Consider the following 23,927-nt stretch of genomic DNA (forward strand, 5'->3'; position numbering starts at 1 on the left):
GAGAGAGAGAGAGAGAGAGAGAGAGAGAGAGAGAGAGAGAGAGAGAGTGTTAGTTCCCTGGCATCCTTCCTTCCATGGGAACATAATCGTCCACATCTTTATTATTGTGTGATCATTATGTTACTGGAAGTATCTGCTTCTTTGCTTGTCTTAGTTACCAGGCTAACAGAAAAGATCTTCATCACTGAATCACTGTCTTCTATTACATTACCTAGCACAGTTCAATGGTGTATTCAAATTTTCTTCCTGGTTTGATTTCTTTCTTTTCTTTCTTTCCTTCTTTCTTTCTTTCTTTCTTTCTTTCTTTCTTTCTTTCTTTCTTCCTTCCTTCCTTCCTTCCTTCCTTCCTTCCTTCCTTCCTTTCTTTCTTTCTTTCTTTCTTTCTTTCTTTCTTTCTTTTTGATTGGGCAAAATAATCCAATACTCATTTTGCTCTACCTTGTCCCAAATCTCCTTGCTCATCATTTGCAGCAACGTCTCAAATCTTGACGATAAGATTGTGTCATTTCAGGGGTAAAATCAATAGTTGTCTCTTAAGGTCTTAAGGAGGATTGCTTTGATTAAGCAGAGGGAATCCCAGAGAGAGTGCAGAACTCCAGCCTTCTTCTGCCAGGATGTGATAGAACATCTTAATTTCACAAGAGCAGAGGGGCTCCCAGGGTTCGTGGAGAGGCCAAGTCAGCTATGAAAACACAAATATGCTGTAGTTCTACCCAAAGTTTCTATTTGTGACTTTGGCAGGTTTGTAATTGACCACCCACATAGGCGAGATAATGTGAAATCTTTTGAGTGAAATTCTTGAAAAGCCTAATTCAAAAGCAGAGAGTGTGGAAGAGACAGGCTTTGTTTGTGCATGCTTCTGTGTGTGCACTCTATTTTTAAAAAACAGCATTCTAAAGCCTGGCTGATCATGAAAATAATAAGCATTGCTAGTTTATAGGTAAACTCATTAGAGATTTCTGGAGGCGAACTCACCAAAAATGCAGACAGTTGTTGCTTTAAGATCAAAGGACTTCTTGGAGATTGCATCTTTAAAGCTGACCTGGGAAAGCTGTTTTTCCTGATTAGAAGCCACTGCCTTATTTTCCCTGCTCCAGGAGGGTGGCAGGTGAAATTAGCAAGCAGAGGACAAGAGTTTGCAAAGTCTTTGCCTGGAGTTGGATTAACAAAACACTTATGATTTCCCTTGAGCGTGACATTGCCTGGAGGGCAGTCAGTAAGAGTTACAGTGTTGTCGCTTCCCTTTATGAGATCTTGGGATCTGGGACCCACTGCATTCTCTTCACCCCCAGCATCTCTAGGACTGCTAAATATTGTGATTGTTATTCATTGCTTTCCCATACTGCACTGGTGTGGTTGGGATTTCTGCATGAGATTGGAAGACTCTTGGAAAGAGTTGCTGTGCTGAAACACACCGGATATGGAATCTGCATGGCGACAGAGGGGTCCAAATTCAAAATGTACACTTATTAGTGGAGGGATTTTAGGCAAGGCACTTAAAAACCTTGTGTTTCAGTTTTGCATCTGCAAAGTGGATGTAATAATATGATTTGTCTCCAGCATTTATGATCAGTACAGACAAGAGTTTATTTCTCTAGCACCAATAGAAAATGCTATGGATACTGACATGTTCCTATAGTCTCAGTGGAAGGAGAAGTAGAGACAGCAGGATCCTGGGAGCTTTATGACCACCCTTGCATTGCTAAATCAATGACCTCTGCACTCAGTAAAGGAGCCTGTCTCAAAAAGAAGACTAAGTTGTAGAATGATGAGAGATACTTAATTTTCACCTTTGCCCTCCACATGTGAATACACACACACACACAGAACCACCCCCTACACACAGCCAAACACACAACTGCCCCCACCACACTCAAACACACAAACACCCACCCACCCCCACAGACACTGGGACAATCCCATTTTTTATGGCCAAGATCTGCTTTTAACTTAAGTTTTGATATACAGTTGATGCTCTCAGCCAGTAGATGGTGTTCTCTTTCACCCAACTGACTAAAATTGAAAGTTAGAAAACTGGGCTCATCCTTAAAATCCCCCTTTCTTCTCATGTCAGACATCCAATTCATCAGCCACAGTCTCTACCCTTATCTTGTGTAACAGTTACACTCCTTTTTGGTCACCACTTGCTCTAACTAAAGCCCTTATCATTTTATCCCTGGATACAGCAGTCCTCTTTAAATTTTCTTGGGTTGTTCTTTGCTGCTGTCTACTCTGCTATTAAGGTAGCAGTCAGAGAAGTCTTTAACAGCATGATGGGTCAAATGATTCTCTGGTAGGAAATTCCAAGTTTTTACAGAAAACCTTCAAATTCTTAGTATGAGTAGAGAACTTCACCCCATTATGCTCACTCATCTTCAGTTAGGGACACTCCTGAATCTGGAACTGTATCTTTGAAAGTAACATTTGTCCCTCAAAGACCTTCATGTTGTTTCAGGGAACTTTCTTCCTCTGTCTGTGTCTTTAGGACATAGCCTTCAAAGCTGGCCCTATACAACTGCCTTATCCAGCCCACTGCCCATGGTAAATGGTATCTTCTATTAGCCACAGCAGCCTGAACAAAAGGAAGAAGGAATGCTTGCTGACGATCTCCTCCACCACTTTCTAAGTTCCACAAGGACAGGTGCTGTCCATTACCCACTTCAGCTCAATGCACGGCAAAATATCTGGTGCTCAATAAATAACAAGCAAACAAATGAATGGCCCAAAGTGTTCACTCAAAGAGATCTGAGAACTACAGGCATGGATGAAGTGAGAAACATCTGTGTGCTCCAGCACATACAATTGCTCTAATATGATTCAGTTAGTTTCTTTTCCTACCCAATCTGATTCTACTATAAATGAAGATGCATTAGAAATCATCAAAATACACAGAGAAGGGACATGCTCATTCTGTGAAAATTAAACATAGCTTCCATATTATTCACACAGAGCCCGGTTGGGGAGAAATCAACTGCAAATCTTATCTTGTAAAGGGTCTCCGATGGGGAGCGCTGAACTTCATGCTCAGTCTTGTGATGTGTGCATATGAATGTGAGTAGAATCACCCTCAATCACAGAGAAATGATGATATTTCAAGAAGTTGATTTGAAAACATTCATGAGATACCAAGTCAGCCAGTAATTACACATGGCAGTGAGCTGGGGCAAGAAGGACAAGAATGAATTAGATTTGTGAAGATCATAACATTAAGACCCTGAACCAGCCTGGGTGAAAAAAAATGTAAGTTACACATACAAATGGGGTTGAAGTTGGACAGAGACAGAGCTTAGTGATGAGAGGGCTCTTCACTATAATCTTGTAAAAATAAGAGATAATTAGGTAATATGTGTGTGCACACTCTCAAATACACATCCAACAATGACAACATAAAATTCTAAGTTTTTTATTACTCAACCTTATCTTCTTTTTTCTTTGTCTTTTCTTACACATATATCCCACAGAATATAGCAGCATGTAGAAGACAATCTAAACTATGCAGAAGAATTTATGGTCATAGAAATGTGCATATCAAAGTGGGTAAATTAAGAAATCTACTGTTATTGGCACCTCTTTAATGACATCTAAACAACTCGATTATGGATATGAAAACGACTTTAAGTATATAAACTGAATAAAGCTGAGAATTCTTCAGTTTTAATGAAAGAAGAAGAGAGAACCAAGAGTTTACTATGAGAGCTGATACTGTAGGGCCAGGCCAGGGGCATGTTAGAGTCAGAACTGCAACGTTTAAGTATGATTCAGAGACATAAGATCATATCTTGGTCAGTTGGGAAGTAGTTGGTTTAAACCAAGACATCAATATAAAGTCATGATCAAGAGTACAGAACAGGAAGGCTGGAGAAATGGCTCAGAGGTTAAGTGTACTATCTGTTCTTCCAGAGGTACTGAGTTCAATTCCCAGCAACCACATGGTGGCTCACAACCATGAGTAAAGGGAACTGATGCCCTCATCTAGTGTGTCTGAAGACAGCTGCAGTGAACTCATGTATACATAAAATACATTTAAAATAATAGTAATAATAATAATAATAATAATAATGATAATAATAATAAAAGAGCAAGAACAGCCTTCCCTGTGGAAGAAATGTTGATGTACAAGTTCATATATACATAGTATTTAAGTTTTAGTTCAAACAATAAAAGACGAATATTTTGATTTCAAACTTGCTCTGTGTATTTATGGAGTTCAGCTTAGGTGTGGTGAAAGTTTATGTCAGGAAACTCCAAGCTGAGAAACTAATATAAGATTAGTTCTCATTCAGGGATCATCATTAAATACCTGTAACATTGAATACAAAAGAGCATCAGGAGGGAGTATGTTTAAATGACTACAAATAGAAGATGGAGAGATGGCTTAATGGTTAAAAGCATGTACTGCTCTGGTAAAGAATTCATGTTTGATTCCCTGAACCAATGTCAGATGGCTTACAATCTCCCAGAACTCCAGCTTTAGGATATCAGATAGTGTCTTATTGACTCTATGGGCTTCTACACTCACAAGTGCACATAGCCAAACACACTCACACACACACACACACACCAAACAAACACACACACACACACACACTAAAAATGAGTCCTAAAATGAATACAAAACAATAAATTTAGACTATCTATCAAAACAAAAGACACATGCAATGTAATAAAAGGGCTGAGCATGACTTTCTAGACACTAAAAAAATAAAATGAAAAACTAATAAAAAGTGAGGAGAGGGAGACAGAGAGACAGACAGAGAGAGAGAGAGAGAGAGAGAGAGAGAGAGAGAGAGAGAGAGAGAGAATAGTTAAGTATACTTCCTAGGTAATTGAAGTATAGTTAAGAAAGCATCCATATTGCAGCATAAGGAAAAAAGAGATGGAAACATTAACCAGACTAAAGAAATTATCAAAATAAAATAAAAACATTAATGTTTTCTTATATGTCTAATAGTGGTTTGAGTTGGGAAAATGGAGGCATGGGGAATTTGGCATGATGTAATCATAAAATGAATCGTTATCTGGAACTTTCAACATGAGAAACCCCTAACCCCTCAGATTTCATATCACAATGATACCCATGCAGGAGATATATAAAGCATAGACCTAGGAGTAGTATGATAACATTTCAGAGTATCCAAACACAAAGAAGGCAGCTGACATGGCAAGGAGGTTTACTTAGGAAGCTGTTTCTGACAAACAGCCAAGAAGCCACTGAAGAAATGGCATTGGCAGGTGAAGATGCTGGCGTTGGGATGAATACACACATATACCAACTGATAGAGACTAGAAACATAAAAGTTCTTCACAGATACACAAGAAATCCACACAAGCTGTAGTTAGAAGTATAATGGGATCTACTTCAAAAATTAAAAACGTGATCTATTACAATGGCATAAATTATTGATTCTCAACCTGTGGGTCATGACCCCCTTTAGAGTTGTACATCGGATATCTTCCAAATCATGTATTTACACTATGATTCATATCAGTAGCATAATTTCAGTTACGAAGTAGCTACAAAATAATTTTATGGTGGGGGGTCAGCACAACATGAATTAAAGAGCTGCAGCATTTGGAAGGCTGAGAATCCCTCTCACAGATGAATAAATAGATGTCGAGTAAGAACTAGCTAATAAGCAGATGTATCCAAAACAAACATTTATCATATAAACATAAGTAGAGAAAGTACAAGTGAGATGAAATTCAAAACACAGTGGTAGGTGACACTGAAAGGGATGCCTGGGGTTGGTGCTCTAAGGTGCTTGTATTTAAGAGTTAAGATACTCTTTAAATATAGGCTGCAAAAGTAACTAGCACAATAGAGAAAAAGACGTGAAACATTTCAATAATGAAAGAATGAAGAATATTATCAGGATGGGCATGGTGATACACACCTCAGCTCTCAAAACTCAGAAGCAACCAGCTCGCTGGGAGTTTGAGGCCAACCAGGGTTACATTATGAGATCCCATTTCAAAATTAAATACAGACAAAAATAAACAAGGACTGAAAAAAAGAAAATTATCAATTTACCAGGAGATAAGCAAAAAGGGAATATAATTTTAAAAGCCTTCTGAATATGTAACAAAAGTAAAATAAGAGAAATAAACTCAAATCAGTGACAATCATAAGAAGTGTAAAGCCCCACAACTTGCCTTTTAATGAGGCAACAACTAGAAAACACATGGATGTAAAATAGCTGAAGTCAAAAGGATAGAGAAAAGCACAATGGAAAATGTAAGACAAAAATTGAGAGGGAATCACAAAAGGCAAAGCCCCATAGGCATAATAGGTAGATTTGGATAAACTTACACAGGTAGTCAATAAAAAATTCTCTGTAAAAGAGAAAAAATTCATTAAGTTCATTTTAATTAGGAGCCTTAGCATGATTGAATGAATATACTAAAGCATGTGTTTAGGCATATATGTGATATTTTAAAATTTGGACCAAGTATTAGAAAGCAACAAATCTCCATACATCCCAAAGATAATATAATTATATACATTTTCTAATCCCATTAGAAAAACAGAGAAAAGAAATTAAGCAGAAAAAGAATATTAGAAACTCACCTAATCTAACAAATATGAACCATGCTTTTAATTAACTCTAGCCAAACAAATGGAGGGAACATCCAAATTCACTTACAAATGGATGATAATGGAAACTATCTATTCAAAGTGTAGGGTGCCCTGCCAGTAATGTTCTTACTGGATCTGTGGTCTTATATGCTCATGTGTCAACCAGGAAGTGGCTGAACACTCAACATTAGCAACAAAGCTAAAACCAAGACAAATGCAATGAAATGAATAAAATAGAGAGAAATGATGAAATGCATGAATAAAAAATATAAACATAACGTCAGTTTTGTTGTTCAGCATAACCACCAAAGAGAGAAAATTCTTACGAGATTAACTAAGAAAGTAAACAGGAAAGAGACACATGCTCTGGGACCTCAGAAAGCAACAACATAAAGGAACAAATCCTGACTCCCCAAAATGGAAAAAGTGCAGAAAATGACTTCCTAGAAAAGGATAACTTAAGAAAATTGATTTGAGGAGGAATGTCTTACCTCCATGGACTATTAATTGGTAAATACATTGAACAAATAGTTTGAAATGGGTTGGTTTGTTAGCTTGGTCCACACTGTGCTTGTATGTTGATGTTTATAAAACAAGGTCATCACTACAGTGGGTTTGCCTTGGGATACATTTATACTCCCCTCAATTATACAAGCAAATTCACATTTGAAAGTCAGACTCTATGTGTTTCTAATAAAATTCACAGGCTAGTAAAAAGATAAATTCATAAACAGAACTAAAGACATTGTGCCACAGTTCAATCTGGGCACAATGAAATGTGGATATAGCCATCTTGAGTTCTTATTTTTGCCCAAGATGGGGATTGAATTTAGGATCTTGCATATATGAGGCAAGGGCTATATCATCAACCTTATTTTATTCTTGAGAAAGGGTCATGCTAAGGTGCCCAAGGCTAGCCTTGAACTTGTCATGTAGATCGAGCAGTCTGGAATTTGGGATCATTGATCTTTCAGCCTCCCAAGCTGCTGGGATTACAGGCTTGCAGCATTATTCATAAGTAACACAGCAACCTTTGATCTTCCAAAATTCAACCAGGTATTGGAAGTGAAAACGTCACATTTTGCCTATTTTTATTGATATTGAAATTCTCATTTTAAAATAAAGTTGAGCTTAGAATCTGCAACAGCATTGCAACAAATCAAATCAAACCAAACCAAAGCAAAACTGAAGGGCGCCTTCAATCCAGTCCCTCCTTATCAGCAGGAAGACTGTCCCTGATTCAGTACCTACAGGGGGCAGATCAAAGGGAAGGATTTCTTTATAGTTCTGCCATCTGAGCAATGTGTCTCCAGAGCCTGGAAAGAGGAGACGATTTGTCAACAAATTGTCAGAAAACAGCAATTTATTGTCTTACTTTGTCTCCTCGGGCAGTTCTGCTCTGGCCCTGGCTCTCTAAGGCTTTCACTTTTTAGTTCTTCCCCAGCCTAAGATGTCTCTGGAACATTCCAAAACATGTCCCTTTCATTGAATGTTACTCACACTCAAATAAACAGCAAATGACATCTCTCTCTTACTGGACTGACTTTTAAAATAACTTTCCTAACAAGTCAAAATTCTGCATTCAGTTTGCTATGTAAATATATTCTCTAAGGAATAAGTAGTGACCAACAGGAAGTTTGGAGTTAAACTTGTGCTGACTGGCTAGCTGTGGTCCAGGGGAAATTATCCAGAGTCACTGTATATATTGTTCTCTCCATCACCGACCTTCTTAGGTCTTCAAATAAAGAAAGCTGCCCCTTATCCATTTCACCCTGGCTTCCGTGGGTGCCCATTTCGGCTGTAGACAATGTCAACTTTGAGCCAGGCTGTAGGAAACCTGTATTTCGAACGTACTTTCTCTTATTGAAGGCATTCTAAACCCTGCTATTTGAAAAGAAAATGAATAGTATTATAGTAAGGGATGATGGTAGAGATTTCTCTATGAGGAATATTTTACAGTCCCAAGTGAGTATTTTTTTGCCATGCCAGAGCAGAGACACTGTCTACATAATCTAGCAGATGGCTGTTCAAGATCAAACAGAAGTTTAAAGTAGGTTTCAACCCTCAAGCCTTTCTCTTGTTTTCTCAATTTATTGACACATTTATTTATTAACTGATTAGCTATATTGTCCCAATAGTGTTCTCCTATATGACTAATCTCAGGAGACAACAGATTTTTCTCTCCATTTAAATTTCTTGAATTATCTTTGCCATAGCTTAGTTATAAAATGATCCTCAGAAGCTTTTATATTTCAAAAGTTTTGTTTCCAGCTGGTGATGCTATTGGAAGATGATTGAACCATGGTAGCACTAACCACATGAATGATCCTCTGAAAAATTCCTACTGACTCGAGTATGAGGAGACAGAACCTGGAAAGAGGAAGGTCACCTGGGCATGCCCTGGAGGGCTGTATCTCATCCCTGTCCCTTCATGTCTCTGCCTTCCATTTCTATAAACAGAGCATCTTTGCTTCATTACACTCCCATACATGAGTCCAGACACCAGGGAGCCAAGTGACAAATGACCACTGAAGCCATAAACCAGTATTAAGCCTTTCTCTTTTGGATTGTTTAACCAGACATTTTGTCGCAAAGAGACAAAATGTGACTAACATAAAGCTCCTTTGCCAACAGAAACCACCAGTCACCAGATTTCACATAGGTTAAAAACTCACAACTACCTTCAATAACTTATCTATCAGTCATTTGGTGTCTAAAATCAGCAACATCAATTCTTAGTCTGTTAAGAAATTGGACGTGGCTTTTCAACGTGAATCACATAGAAAGGACATCAGATGACTTTCACTGTTCAGACAGATCACATCAGGATTTGGGGTGGGACAGGATAGAGACTAGACCATCCATTCTAAAGGCTTCTGAGAAATACCAATATATACCTCAGATTGAAAACCACTATTCCAGGAAGTACTTCTTAAATTTTACTATGCAATTAGATTACCTGGGCATCTTCCATGTGTGACATTTTACTTTAGCTCACTGGCGATTGGGTCCATGTTTCTGTATCTCTATGGTGCTCAAAAATGAAGCTAAACTGCTTATCCAGAGATATACCTTGAGTAAGATACTTGTAAAAGCTGAGTCTTTGCTTTCTCAAGTTTTCCTGAGTAAGACCTTGTGCTTTGAGTGTCTTGTCCTGAAAGATGGGACCTGTTCAGTGGTGGACACAGGTGCAGGCTGGATGACATTCATGTGTAGAAAGCATAACATTCATTTAGCTTCCCCATCCTGAGCTTCATGAGGTCCCAGTGCTCCTAAAATTCCAGACAGATTGGGGGGAAGTGACAGAGAAAAATGACTTCCTTGATGTCCAATAATCAAAATAGAAGTGTATCTTGCTTTCCTATAAAACTTTTCCCCAGGCCCTGCCAACAAAATCAAATGTCAAGAGGAGGTTAAAAGGACTTTATATAGTTCAAGATATGAAGATGATTGTCTAATTTATCACTGAGAAACAAAGGTGATGATGCAGGTCAAACTCTAGGGCTTGATGATGTCACCAAAGCGGGAAGAGCATCATCTTTGGAGAGCAGGCAGAGAAACTGTGGGTGGATTATACCATAGAAGAACAAGAGGGTAAAACAGTAATAACTCAGGCAAGCAGCATCAACCTCCTCTCAGAGGAGCCCAACATCCCAGCCCACCTTTTTAGGGACACCCAAATGGATAATAGAAGAAACAAAATACTTCTTTATGCTCTTCGCAGAAATGAGCTAATTCTTTGAAATGGAATGTATGCTTAACAAGTCACAGGAGACACTAGTTCTTTATTTTGGTTAACCTGCTGCTTCTAGTAAGAACTTGGAAGGAAGAAATTAAGTCCATCTTTCAGTACTTTCAAATGCGTTCTCTTCCGCAGTAATCAGATAGGATGGACAAACACCTGGAAGGGTATTGCAGAACATGCCCAGATTTGAATTCACATGTTATCTTCTGTGGCTGTGGTCCCTGCTTCCTGTGCCACCCTGGGGAAATTCCTAACTCTCTTGAAGTCTCTGATTTCTTTTTCTTAAATTTCTTAAGTAAAATGGATTTTGTGAGGATTAAAGATCTATTCAGAATTCCAGGTTCCTATTAAGAGCTTAATCAGTCATAGCTATTAGTATGTTAAAAATCGATTATAACTTCCTGACACCTGTTTTTAGATTTTTTTTAATTAATTAATCTCAGACATAAAAGGATGCTAAAAATCTCCTACTAAAGGGAGCAATTTGAAAGGCTCCTGAGCTCTTTAAGACTCTGTGGAAAATCAACACACGTTGCCAAACATGTTGAGTATTTAACACTCAGAGAATGAAAGGCATGTGGCCACTCTCTAGAAAATGATTTTTCCTTCTCTCCTGTGCAGGTATCAGATGAGGATCACAGGTCTACAGAAAGCCAAACAGTATAACCAGGGCAAAGTCCACTTTGTAAGATCTGACTGGAGTGGGTGGCAAAGGAGAAACATCTTAGGGAGAGAAGAGTGCAGTCTCCAAGGAAACCAGAGCATGTAAGCCCTTCCCCTGCAATTCTCCAGGATGGGAAGAGGCAGGCTACCTCTCTTCTGCAGGTCTCACTGGTGGAAGCTGCATCTGAGGTCCTTGGGGTCTTCCATAATACTATTCTCCACAGATGAGCTGTACTATGTAATTATCTACAAGAATTTGCTCCTTCCTGGTCCCTGGCTGAATATTTTGTACTTCAGAAAGTGTATAAAGCTTGGTGGCCTTGGTGTTTATCTCTCCTCCTGGGAGCTTACTTCTTCAGCCTGAAAATCTCACAATTAAGACAAGAAGGGCTTTGATCATTCAGTTTCATCTTCGAACTGCAGCTTATTTTAAAGCTGCTATATTATTAATTTGCAGATTGAATTTAACATCTTATGTGTTTAACACATGCTCCTTTCTAAAAAGAAATTTAGAACATTGTCTTCCATAAAATGTTAGTGTCAGTGCAAACATTTGATTTCTCTATAGGCCTTGAATTCAAAACTAGTTTATCTCCAAATAAATTTTTATTACTTGAAGAAGAGATTGATCAGAGAACAAGAGCATCTTGGTTACCTTTCTGTTGTTGTGGCAAAGATGACCAAGGCATCATATAGAGAGAGGGGTTTATTTTGGCTTACAGTCCTAGAAGAGTATATCATGTTGGGGAAGCATACCAACATGTGGCAGGAAGGGTAACAGGAGGTATCAAGTAGCTCAGAGCTCATATTCTCAGCTGCAAGCAGCAAGTAGAGAGCACACAAGATGTGAAGTCAGGCTATAAACACTCAAAGCCCTTTCTTGTAACATGTGCTCCAGCAAGGCTCTATCTCCCAAGGGTCCCACAACTTTCTGAAACAGTACAACCAGCTGGGAAAAAAATGTTCAAATATGGCCACCTACAGGGGCATTTCTTATTCAAAGCATCAATCTTCTGTGTTTTGTGATGATAAGAATATAATCAAATGGCTAAAATCTTCTACATAGAAAGATACTGGTTTTGATGAGATACTGACTATGCTAGACATAGTTAAGGAGAAGTTACTTTGCATGTATAAGGAATTACTAAAGACCATTCTCACAATTTTTCTATCTACTGTTTATAATAATCCAGTGAAGGAGGTATTACTGACTTATGGAAAGACAGTGACTATGCCAGAGTGTCAATGTACTCTTCAAGTCCTACAGCTTTTAAGTACTGGAGGCTGAATCAAACTCACATGTGTCTGTATGCTTAACTAAATAATCCTGTGGTGAGAATGGGCCATGACATGACCCACTTATACATCAAAGATGTTTCTCATGTACATAAAGGTTCACAGTTGGATTTGGCTCCATCCCCCAGTCTGTTCAAGCTCCTGGGAAAAGAACAGACTTTGCATGACTCATGGGGAGAGAGAGGGCTAAGAATGAAGTCCTTCCACATGTGGCTTGTTGTACAGAGCATTCCACAAGCCCAAATTTGCATCTCTGTGGGTGGGAAGATGACATGAGCCCATAAAAGGCTCAGAGAAGGCAAGGGACATTCTATAAAATCCAACCTACCACATCACGTTATTCTTCAAGGTGTCTCCCCATTTGACAGCAGCATGTTTTGGAAATTTGATACCATTCTACAAATGTGACATTCCTATGTTGTCAACCAGACACTCATGAGAATGGGCTGCTAATCTCAGTTTTTTGTCTTCAAACCCCACTTATACAGAAATGTCAATGATAAGAGTTTTATTTCAGGACTGATTATGCTTTATGGCTTATCTGAACTCAGTTGTTAGATGTGTGTTTATGCTTATTTTTTTCTAAATATGCTCAAAGACATTTTCAGAGACTTAAAATTATTGTAAAAATCCTGATGGTCACATTCAAATATGTCTCCTGGGTAAAGAACAGCCATGAAGCCTGGATGTATTTATTCAGTGATTCCAGTCAAAGCACAGAAGTCCACCCCATCCTTTCTATAATCCCTATCAACCTTTGTTGTAATAGTCCTCAGCACTGACCTTTGAACTGATGTTCTGCATGTTCTCATGAACCCTTGGGATACATATCAGAGAGCAGCAGGGAAACCCATCATTAAGCTTGTGGTGATACTGTGATGACTATTTCAACTGCCTTAAACATGTGGACAAATGATTTGACATTGAAGAAAGGAAACCACTATGAATGCTTTTTTTAATCACAAAGTAAATGCACCAGTATATTGAATTAATTGAAGGAACAACATTCTAGGGAAGATAACAATATGGTCTTCCATTCTAGTCATATGTCATAACTATATGTCTCTGAGTGAGGCCCCCCTCCATATAAATTCTCTTTCTTGTCTTGTGAATGCACTATATACATGTGATGAGAATCATTTTATTTCATGGTGGAATGCACAATGACTGGCATCTGTCTGAAGGTGACGAAGGTCAAGGAATCATATGGGTAGGAGATGGTTGCATATGATCAATGTCCAATATATGCATGTATGAAAATGCCATCAAGAAAGTGATTACTATATATAATCAAAGTGTGTGAAGAAGGAAAATAGTTAATATCATGTACCACCAGCAAAATGCAAATTAAAGCCATAAGGTACGACTTTATGTCTACTAGGAGAAGAAATGGATTGACACATGAACAATTTGGTAAGGGAACTAACATGCAGTGGGTTTGTAATGTAATGAGTATTCTAGTAGGGGCCTTCTATCTATACTGATTATGGGATTTTTAGATCACCTTACTTTCTACATATCTATTAATAGCACAACAATAAACTCACTTCTAACTTACAATTTTCTCATCTTTTATAATCGAAATTATGATATTTAATTCAAGTGTCATTGAAACTATGAAAATATAAGATGAAAAATGCCCAACTCAATTCATAGTACAGAGAAGGCACTGGTGGTAGGCAATTTTATGTATCATTCATTTTTTAAATAGATGCCATTACTTTTAGTACATTGGCACCATTTATAATCTTTACAGAAGCTGTTTACACAGAATATCTGAGTGTGAAAGCCTCATAGAAAGAGATAAACAAAAAATAGAGACAGTAGCTTTAGCAGACCAGGACAAACTGATCAGTTTAATGTAGGATACAGGCTAACCTACGGGACCATAGACATACTTTCTTTACCCAAATGAACAACACAGAAAGAAGTGTGTGTGTGTGTGTGTGTGTGTGTGTGTGTGTGTGTGTGTGTGTCTGTGTTTTAGATAAAAGAATTAAGAGACGAGTAACAAAATCAAAGCAGCTGATTTCATTTAGTTACTGATTGAAACAAACAAACAGAAAGAGATTAAGAGGATTTCAGCACCGGTGATTAGGTGGTACTAAATCTCTTGGCTTGTAAGAAGATATCGTTTTTGTTGTGGTTGACTTATTATGAGGTATTGGAAGAAAAAACTGACATGCTTTGTAAAGTTTTCTTTGGATTCCAATGGATCACAAGGACTTATGTTCTATTTTTTATGTGTTTAAAAATTGGCAAAATTAAGATGTTTTAAAGAGAAGAAAATGCAAGATGTTATAACTACATTGATACTGAAATAAAACTATTGGCTACTCAGGATCAGGTAAGACAACTGCCGCAGACCTGGGTATAGGGTCAGAGAAGTTTCTAACAGAAGCAAGAACAGATTGTCTTGGAAGGTATGATTTCTGTTCAAGGTATGATGTCTAGCATTTCCACCGATGGAGAATATGCAAATGTCTCTAGATCAGATGGCACAGATATCTAAGAAAATAATCCATTGCGAAGATGTTGTTGCTTTATTGTTGTTGTCGTCATTGTTGTTTTCTTTTGCTTCAGCAAAGTTTACCCAGCATGTATCAGAGAGGGGCAGGGATAAATTTTGAAGGAGAGTAAAGAGATGTGAAGGGCATGTAAGATACACACTATACATAATTGGAGTACCTGGAGGATACAAGGGAGTGGGGAAGAAACACTTTAAAAGAAAATGACTGTGTTTTTCAGAATGATTGGAAGTAGAAATTTTGATTGAGAAGCATAACATTTATCAAATAGCATAAATAAAAGGAACTCCCTTCCCCTCAGCCACAAGGACATGAAAATGGGACATACTTAAAGCAGGGAAGAGAAAGGAGCAACCACTTGAGAAGGAAGAGGAGAAAGGTTGAGAAGAAGAGCAATGGAAGCAGATGCTGTGGGAAAGTGACAAAAATGCTGAGGCAAAAATTGCCCCTGGACATACGTGTCCAGGGAATGAGCCTCAGGTAAAGACAGTTGTGGGCACACCAAAGCTTTGTTCACTATGAGCATGAGTGCGATAACAGTGCTCGAGTAAAGCAGCTTCTATAGTTGTATTTCATCAGAAAACAAAATGACTTCAGAGGATAGGTACAAATGGCTAAGAAGCTGAAGGAAGTAGATGAACAGATGTGTAGGTAGACTGACAGAAATATTGCCTGCATGTGGTAGTAGTGAAATAGCCAACAATGAGTACACATGCGCTGAGGTAGAGATGACCAAAGTGAAGGTGACGTGGTAGGCATGGTGGAACATTCCTGTAACCCCAAGGTTTGCGAGATAGAGGTAGGAGGATCAGAACTAAATCCAACCTGAGCTACTGAGTAGAGCAAATCTGAGGCCAGCCTGGGCCCTGTGAGATCCATCTCAATATAAACAAACAAGCAAACAAAAATAAATAAATAAATAAATAAATGACACAAAACCTGAAACAACTAGTATAATCCAAACTTCTCCTATTTCATGGGAATTGAATATTAATATTATACTGTACTTCATTTGCATGACAAAATGAAGTCACTTAACAATCAGTAAAGATTTTATATACTCCAAAGCAATGGTGTGTGTGGATTGTGGAATAAGAGAAGGTGTAGGGACTTACTGCTAGACAAAGGTCAAAAGCAAAATGTAAAGCGAGTTCATTCCCAATGTCTGAAACCTAAGGAGATAAACACTGATGAAAAACATTCAAATGTTAGTGCATTAAAAATTTGCTGTTGTGGGCTGGAGAGATGGCTCAGCGGTTAAGAGCACTGACTGCTCTTCCAGAGGTCCTGAGTTCAAATCCCAGCAACCACATGGTGGCTCACAGCCATCCGTAATGAGATTGGATGCCCTCTTCTGGTGTGTCTGAAGACAGCTACAGTATATTCATAAATAAAGTAAATAAATAAAAAAAAAAAGATTTAAAAAAAAAATTTGCTGTTGTATAACATCTAATCACAAAACAAGAAATTTGTAAGTCAATATGGAATAATTTTAAAGTCTTCACACATTTGGAATTAAAGACAGAATACTTCTAAACTACTCATGGGACTAGAAGAGGTAATGAAAAATTTTAAATATAACTATTAATAAATAAGTAATGCTAAGGGCTGGTGAGATGGCTCAATGGGTAAAGGTGCTGTGGACAAGCCTGATGACCTGAGTTCTATCCCTGGGACCCACAGTACAGAACGAGAGAGTTGACTTTTAAGTGCTGTCCTCTGACATCTACACATGCCCTCCCTCACCCTGGCTAATAAGATGAGCAAGCAAAGACAACAATCTTACATACAAAATAGTGCAGATTGCAGCTCATGTGACAGCAAAGAAAAAGTTTAGCTCTCAGGGATTCCATTGAAAAGAAGGCTCACAGAGCTGGCAAGAAGGTTTAGCTTGTAAAAGTTGCTTGTTATACAACCCCAGTGTTCTGGGTTTGTTCCCTGAATGCCACATAAAGATGAAAAAGAGGTAATTCCAGGAAGTTGTTCTGTAACCTCCATGTGCATGATAGATGTCATGTGAACACAGAACATACACACACACACACACACGAAAGTAATTTTTATAAAGGATAGCTTACAATGAAGAAATCAGACATCCAGGACAGCAGAATAGCTCTGAAGTGGTAAAGGTAAAGAATAAACACACTATTACACATAGAGAAAGTGAAAAGAAAGTAGGCAGATCTAAGTACTTGCAAAGATCAATATAATGGTCATAGCCATCAGAGTTAATCAAGAAAATTACTTAGTAAACACTGTGACTTAAAACCCAGACATAATCATAGACAAATCTATAGACCAGTGTGCACAACTTCACGACATGCACAGTAACTCCAAGGTGTAGACTTGGTTGTTACTATTTCTCTAGAAATAGAAGGTTAGATGCCATCATGTACCACAGTGCAAACAGGAAGAAAGCCTTTAAGAGCCTAAGCCTAAACCTGGCTTCAGTTCCCACATTTTATCTTTAAACCATAACCAACTTCTCAAGAAATTCAGTTAAAACATTCATACTGGGATTAAAATAAATTGTAAAGAGGATCACAAAACTACTTTTGCAAATATTTGGCTTGACATGGAGCAAAAGAGAAAATTGAGTAGATTAAAGATTAGTAAGGCGATATCTGCTGAATTTCATCTTTCAAACCTAAAAATTCACTCTCTCTCTCTCTCTCTCTCTCTCTCTCTCTCTCTCTCTTTCTTTCTTTCTTTTTTTTCAAATCATAATTTTTACTTATTCATACAGGGGTTATAAACACAGAAAAGCAGGACATGGGGAAGGGGATGACACCGGAGCATGGGTGTTCAGGGGGAATACAGATAACTTTCAGAACCAGGTACTGGCTGGGTGAAGGTTCAGGGGACAGGTCGCTATGACTCCACTTGTCCTTATCTAAGTTGGTATTATCTGTCAAAGCTACCTATTTACAAGGTCTATGACTACTCAGGCTGGTAAATTTCCACAAAAGCTGCCTGTTGACATTAGCTTATAGCCATCTGTTTCAATGTTTTCCCACAGAGACCCAAGACTTGGTGTTAGTATACATGTATGACAGGCCTAATGCTGATTTTAGGCCTATGGCTGATTTTAGGCCTTCAGTGTGTAAGAAGGGCTGCCCCAGACATCTCCTCCCTTCTCTAAGTACAGAAGGGCTGTGGCAATTCTAATCTTGCAAAGGCGGGGATAGAGGTCTGATCTCCAGTATTTGAAGGGGACCTTGTAATGGCTCTGGTCCCCCTGTCATTGTCCAGTGAGGCATGAGGGCCATACCCATCCCGATGTCTTTTATCTGGAGAGGGGATACTTTTGACATCAACTCCTATGCAGTCAGACTTGTCCCTCAGGGAACCCAGAGAGATTTTTAACTTTTATTTATGTGTATGTGTGTTTATAATGTGTGTTAATATTTGAAAATCTAAGCATGGACATGTCATGATGCATATGTGGTCAGAAGTCAATCTTTGTGCCTGTCTGCGGGTCAATGCTCGTGCTCGAGTCCACGGGCAGGGGGTGGGGGGGGCGCGGGAGCACGCTTAATTGGGCCCTACAGCACTTCCCGGTGGGACTCAACAGCACAGACCGCTGGCAAACCGAGGGCGTGGAGAAAGAGGTAGAGCCACGCGTCTCAGTGACGGCAGGGTCCCGGGAACAGGGGCGCAGAAACGCTGCACACCAGGTGAGACGCGGGGCGGGTCCTGGCTGCGAGCCAGAGTGCAGAGGCCGAGCCAGAGCACAGAGGCCGTCCTGAGATGCGCTGTTCAGTTGCGCTGGGCGGAGCCGACGTAGTCCCTCGAACTGTGGTTACAGCGGAGAGAAAGGCTTCTCCCCCCTCCCAGCCCCGCACGAGTTTTGACTTACACAATGAGTCCAGAATTTCAAGAGACACATAGAGCTGAAGACATTTATTGACATGACGGTGAGTTTAGATGGTGATGCGCTCTCCTAAAAAATGCCAGAAGGGGTTTGCTTATATTGGAAGCGGGAGAGGGGAGGAGAGGTCTTGAGACAGAGACCTATTGGTCTCATGCCTTACGTGACCTAGCATGGGGGCTGTATATTAGGTCTCTGGGTTTTGGGGGTGTGGCCGAACATCCAGGATTCCACAGCCCCACACCTGTCTTCATCTTTTACCTTCATTGAGAAAGTCTCTCTTGTTGTTCACACTGTGTACATCAGGCTGCATGGCTCACTTCTGGGGATTCATTGTCATGGTGTCTTGTCTTGTCATAGGAGAACTGAGATAATCTACATGTGTTCTTGTACCCAGACATATGGGACTCGAGTCTTTATACTAGCATGGTGGGTGCTTTATGCACTGGACATCTCTCCAGCACAAAACCTGTAATTTGAACATTATAATCCCTTTAGAGTCATTCTTTGTCAAGTCCTCAGAGATAGCCACCTAAAAACTCAAGTTTCTGAACACTTTTCTTTCTAGTTCCTAGGGTCCCTCAGGGCTCACTGCTGAATATCTTTAATTCAACTGCTATGTACATGAGGCCTCAGTTCAAGGTTCCAGAAGTGACACCAGAGAGAAGGAAACTTTATGGAATGATCATCAAAATTTCAAATAGATTCTTTATGACCAAATCTATAGGAGATATGTTCATCCTCTTCAGGTTTGTAAATACAAAGATGGGAAAATAGAAATGTCTCTAATAATATTTAATAGTCATATCTTGGGTAGTATGATATCAGTTATTTCTTGGGAAAGAAGCTATTCTGTGGCTGTGGAGACAGACATGGATCAGATAGCTCAGGGATCTTCTCTGAGGGTCTAGCCATGAGTTCCCTGACTTTAAAGAGGCAAAGGCCAAGTCAAACCATTCACTCATTGGTTACTTTTTCTCATCTGCCTCCTTGGCCCAGGATGACAACCCTGTAGCCATGTTGTATGGCAAACTTTTTCCAGTTTTGATGGGTAAGAAGATGGTAATTTAGAGGTAGCAGGCCTTGCTTTAAGATTCCTATTGATACTAGTTAGATTTAGGGTTTGATTCTGCCTTGAAAGATCCCACTCAGAACAATATGTCATTTGCACCACACAATGCCATTAGAAGATGAGACACCACTTCCTCCTTAACTTCCTCTTAATTCCTTCTCCCTACCTACTCACCCCTCCTCCTGTCCCCAGACATGACCCTGATCAAAGAAACTCCCATTCTTGACTCTAGCTCTTCTCCCAGCCATCAGGTCTTTCTACTTCTAGTTTTTGCTTTCTCCATACCCATGTCCTCATTGTCTGCTCAACCTCAGAATCATTTTCTATGTTTCCTTTCCTTCTCATTCTCATTCTTACAGTCCAGGGTCACATGACCCTGTCCTTAGAGTTTTTATACCAACTTCAAACATCCCTGTGCAGACAAGCCCTCTCATCTCCTTCTTTCTCACTGGACCACATTGCTTCACAGCAACAGGATGTATAGAACTACATGAGTTGTGTTGTAGGATGCATGGTTGAGTCTTTCCCACAACAAGAAAGTTATTCTTGTTTTTAACTCACTGATGTGTCCTCCAACAGAGGCCTTTCTTTCTCTACTTCCTTAGCAAGAACAAGTGTTTCAGAGACATGTGATGCTATTGATCATGTGTTTTGGATGTGTCAGTGTGGGAGCAGTTTGCACCACTATACTAAACCACCTTGAAAATATACTTCTTTCTTTCATATGTAGGGCCTAGGCACAGTTAGTACTTGACTCCATAGACACACAGGAACTATTGTACAATAATGACCAGACAATTAACTTATTTAAGGCAAGGACTCTACTTTTTATGTACAGTAAGTCATTAATTGGTTTTTAATACGTGTTATTTAAATTAATTCTCTGAAATGGATTGAATATACTAGGCAGTGGTCAACACTGTTGGTTTGACTACTTCTATTATAATATTGGCAATTAGAATGACTGAGCCTTCCACCTTTGACTTCTGGCACATGACTCCAAGCTATCTAAGGATGCTTAAAGAAACTAGAGCTAGAGATTATTTTGCACATTTCAAAAAGCCTAACAAATAGCTTTCATTCATATGAAGGTTAATTAAATGACAAACTGCTTTGCTTTTTGCTAGAATATACCAAATTAGTAAGTGATAACCTATTTATCATGCCTTATAATCTGATTGGCTGATGTATGTCTTTGACTCTACTAAATACATTCAGGTAATCTGATACCTAAAATCTTCACAAACATGGCTTCTGTAGAAAGATACACATTCAAAGGCTTCTTTCACCTTGTAAGGGAGTAGGTTTGGCAAATGTAGGTGAGGGTCCCAGGCCATCTCGACCTGATTGGTACATGTAATTGATCCAGACTCTGAGAACTGCCTTTTGGTGTTTTTCTTTCCCTTTAGAATGAGGAAACCAATTCTAATTAAAGACTCTGGGAGGCAAGTTTTCTTCGTCTCCTCCATTTCTGATAGCTAATGAGGCCCAGGGAGGGCAGGTGACCTTCCAGCAACTGCAGGGCACACAGCCATAGCTGGAACCCTCCTCTCTCAGCCCCAAGCCAGCCACTTAGTTCACATGGATAGTATTTCCTTCTGATGTAGCAAGGAGAAAAAAGTCTACGATGATTGTCTAACTACTCGTTCAATAAATATTTACAGTGTATATATCTACCGTGCTGTTCTGGCTACAGGGAACCCTACTGGAACAATGGTACATAAAAGGTCAGGATGTGAAAATGACACTAGGGAAATCTCAAACTGGTTTCTGCTCCTTGTGCTGCATCATTGCCCTCTTTCAAAACTTGTAACTGTTTCCCACAAAGAGACTGAGTTTAAATAATTTATCTGGCATTATAAGCATCCCACGGCAGAGTCCACCTACCCACCCTTCACAGTTTCTGAAAGTCTTCCCAAGTTCTAGCCATGAGCAACTAGTGACTTCTTTTCAACACAGCACCCACATCCTAGTCTCTGTGTTCTATCAGATTCAACGGACTCATTTCTCCCTCTCTATTCGTTCTTATTTGGGTGAAATATTTTCTCTGTACCTGTAAAGCTGTTCCTTTTAGGTTGCATGCTAGATAGTCATGCCTTAGCCTGGATATAATACTGGACTAGACTCCATGGTGCAGAACCAAGATTTCCTCATCACTCTGCCACTATAAAAGAGAATCTTGACAGCTTCACTAAATACTAAGGATTGACTTGGCTATGTGCTAGGCATTGCTTTCAAGAAAATACCCTTTAGTTCCCTGTCGCAAGCCATAGAGAAGGTGTCATAGGTACTTAGATTCACAAATAAAACTAGATACTAAGTGACACTTGGTGTTAAGGTGTTCCATGTATACTTGCAGATGTCAATATCATCTCTCCTCAATGGGAGGAAATGAAGAACAAAGCCTCTGAGGTGACACTCTTGTAGGCATCTCACTTTAAAAAATCAGAAGAAAGAAGGAAGGTTTGAGTTTTCTTTTCAAATAGATGCTGGGTACAAAAGGGAGGAAACTTGGAAACTTCAAATAAGACAGTGAAACAGAAAGAAGTTAAGTGACAACATGACTCATGATCACTTTAAGATTCCTTCAGGGGATTAACAGGAAAGCACAGATGTTTGCTCTGACTCTTCTCAGTCTCACTGTGATGGGTTCTGAGATGTCCTTGATGGTGGTGGGACTCCAGATATCTGTAATTATCAGAGATTTCCAAGAGGACAAGGTGTTTTCTATAGACTTCTAACTTAACTGCTTTATCTGCTTATCTCATTTCCTTGTGCCTATGACCTGAGGATGATGGGAAAGCAGCCCACCACCACTGAAGAGCACTTAGTGTCTACCAAGAAAGCACAGTAGCATCTGACACTAATGAGACTTCCTGTGTGGCTACTATATGCATGGTAGAATAATAACAGATTATTGTCTCTTTGATATAAACTCATATGAGTGGTTGGACAGAAATTATTTAACTTCGATATCAGATTTGGAAACAAAGCTTCACATTTTTTGAAGAATTTGTCTGTGGTCACTCAGCTCATCTAAGGGACACCCATTTACAGGACACTACACTGGATTCCTACTGTCCTGTCATTCTCCTTCTATGACATCATTGCTGTTAAGTGTGTCAGAGTTTGGAAGTGCATGCTTTCTCTAAATTTTAATCACAGCAAAGGACACGTGCTTCATTTGTCATGGCTGGGTCCTGGCTTTAGCTAATGAACAAAATGTTATTTTTCTTCCCCTGTTTCATTTCAGAGCTATCACAGTACCAACTTCTACTTTATTGGTTTAGAGTAAATTATTCAGCTCTTCATTACCATACTATGAATGTTTAATTTTTGCCCTGATATTGTCACAGTGAAAATGTGCCCTCACATCAGTGGGTTCTGCCTCTGAGATGTGATTCCACGTGTAACTTGCACAGAAGTCTGGAGAACACACAGCCTTTGCCTGAGGGCCCCCCAAAGCCACACACTTTCCTAAGAGTCAATGATTAAAGAAGGCAATTGTGAAATTCTGGCACATTTCAGGGAGAAATTTTCTTAAAATAATTTCCACAGAAATAAAAAGTCATTTCAAAAGTTTGTTTTTATAAGGAATGAATACAAGATAGCTAAGTGTCCTTTTAGATAAGGTAAAAGGATAGAGAAGAAGTCTGTCTGCAGAGCAATACTGTCTACTATGCTGGGCCAATGATAATATGTGTCCAGTTCATTTTTATAACCCCCAGCCTATACTCGCCTCCCTGAGAATCCAAGGATCCTTCCAGGGCCTCTTTCATTCAACTCTCTTTGCTTTGAACATGCGAAGGATCTTTGTACAGTATTAATTTTCCCCAAGACGTCTCCACTGTATTTCCCTAGTAACATTTTCCTAGGTTTGTTTTCCTCCCATTGGGCTCACTGTAGGCTTTTCCTTTATAGGAGATTATCTTCCATCCTTCAAGCCACCCTGGCTATGACCATCAAGATAATCTAATTTTTTTGAGTGTAACCATGTCTGTTCTCTGTTTGAAATCTTTCTACAAGGCTTGGGATTTAGTTTAATCTGCACAGTGTTTTTCTACTCAGGCTTGAGGACCTAGGCATAGTCCCTACTTTACAGAGAAAAGGAGGGAGAGGGGGAGAGAAAGAAAGAAAGAAAGAAAGAAAGAAAGAAAGAAAGAAAGAAAGAAAGA

The sequence above is a fragment of the Grammomys surdaster genome, unplaced genomic scaffold (genome assembly GCF_004785775.1).
Source record: "Grammomys surdaster isolate TR1022 unplaced genomic scaffold, NIH_TR_1.0 203, whole genome shotgun sequence".
Classification (NCBI taxonomy): Eukaryota; Metazoa; Chordata; class Mammalia; order Rodentia; family Muridae; genus Grammomys; species Grammomys surdaster.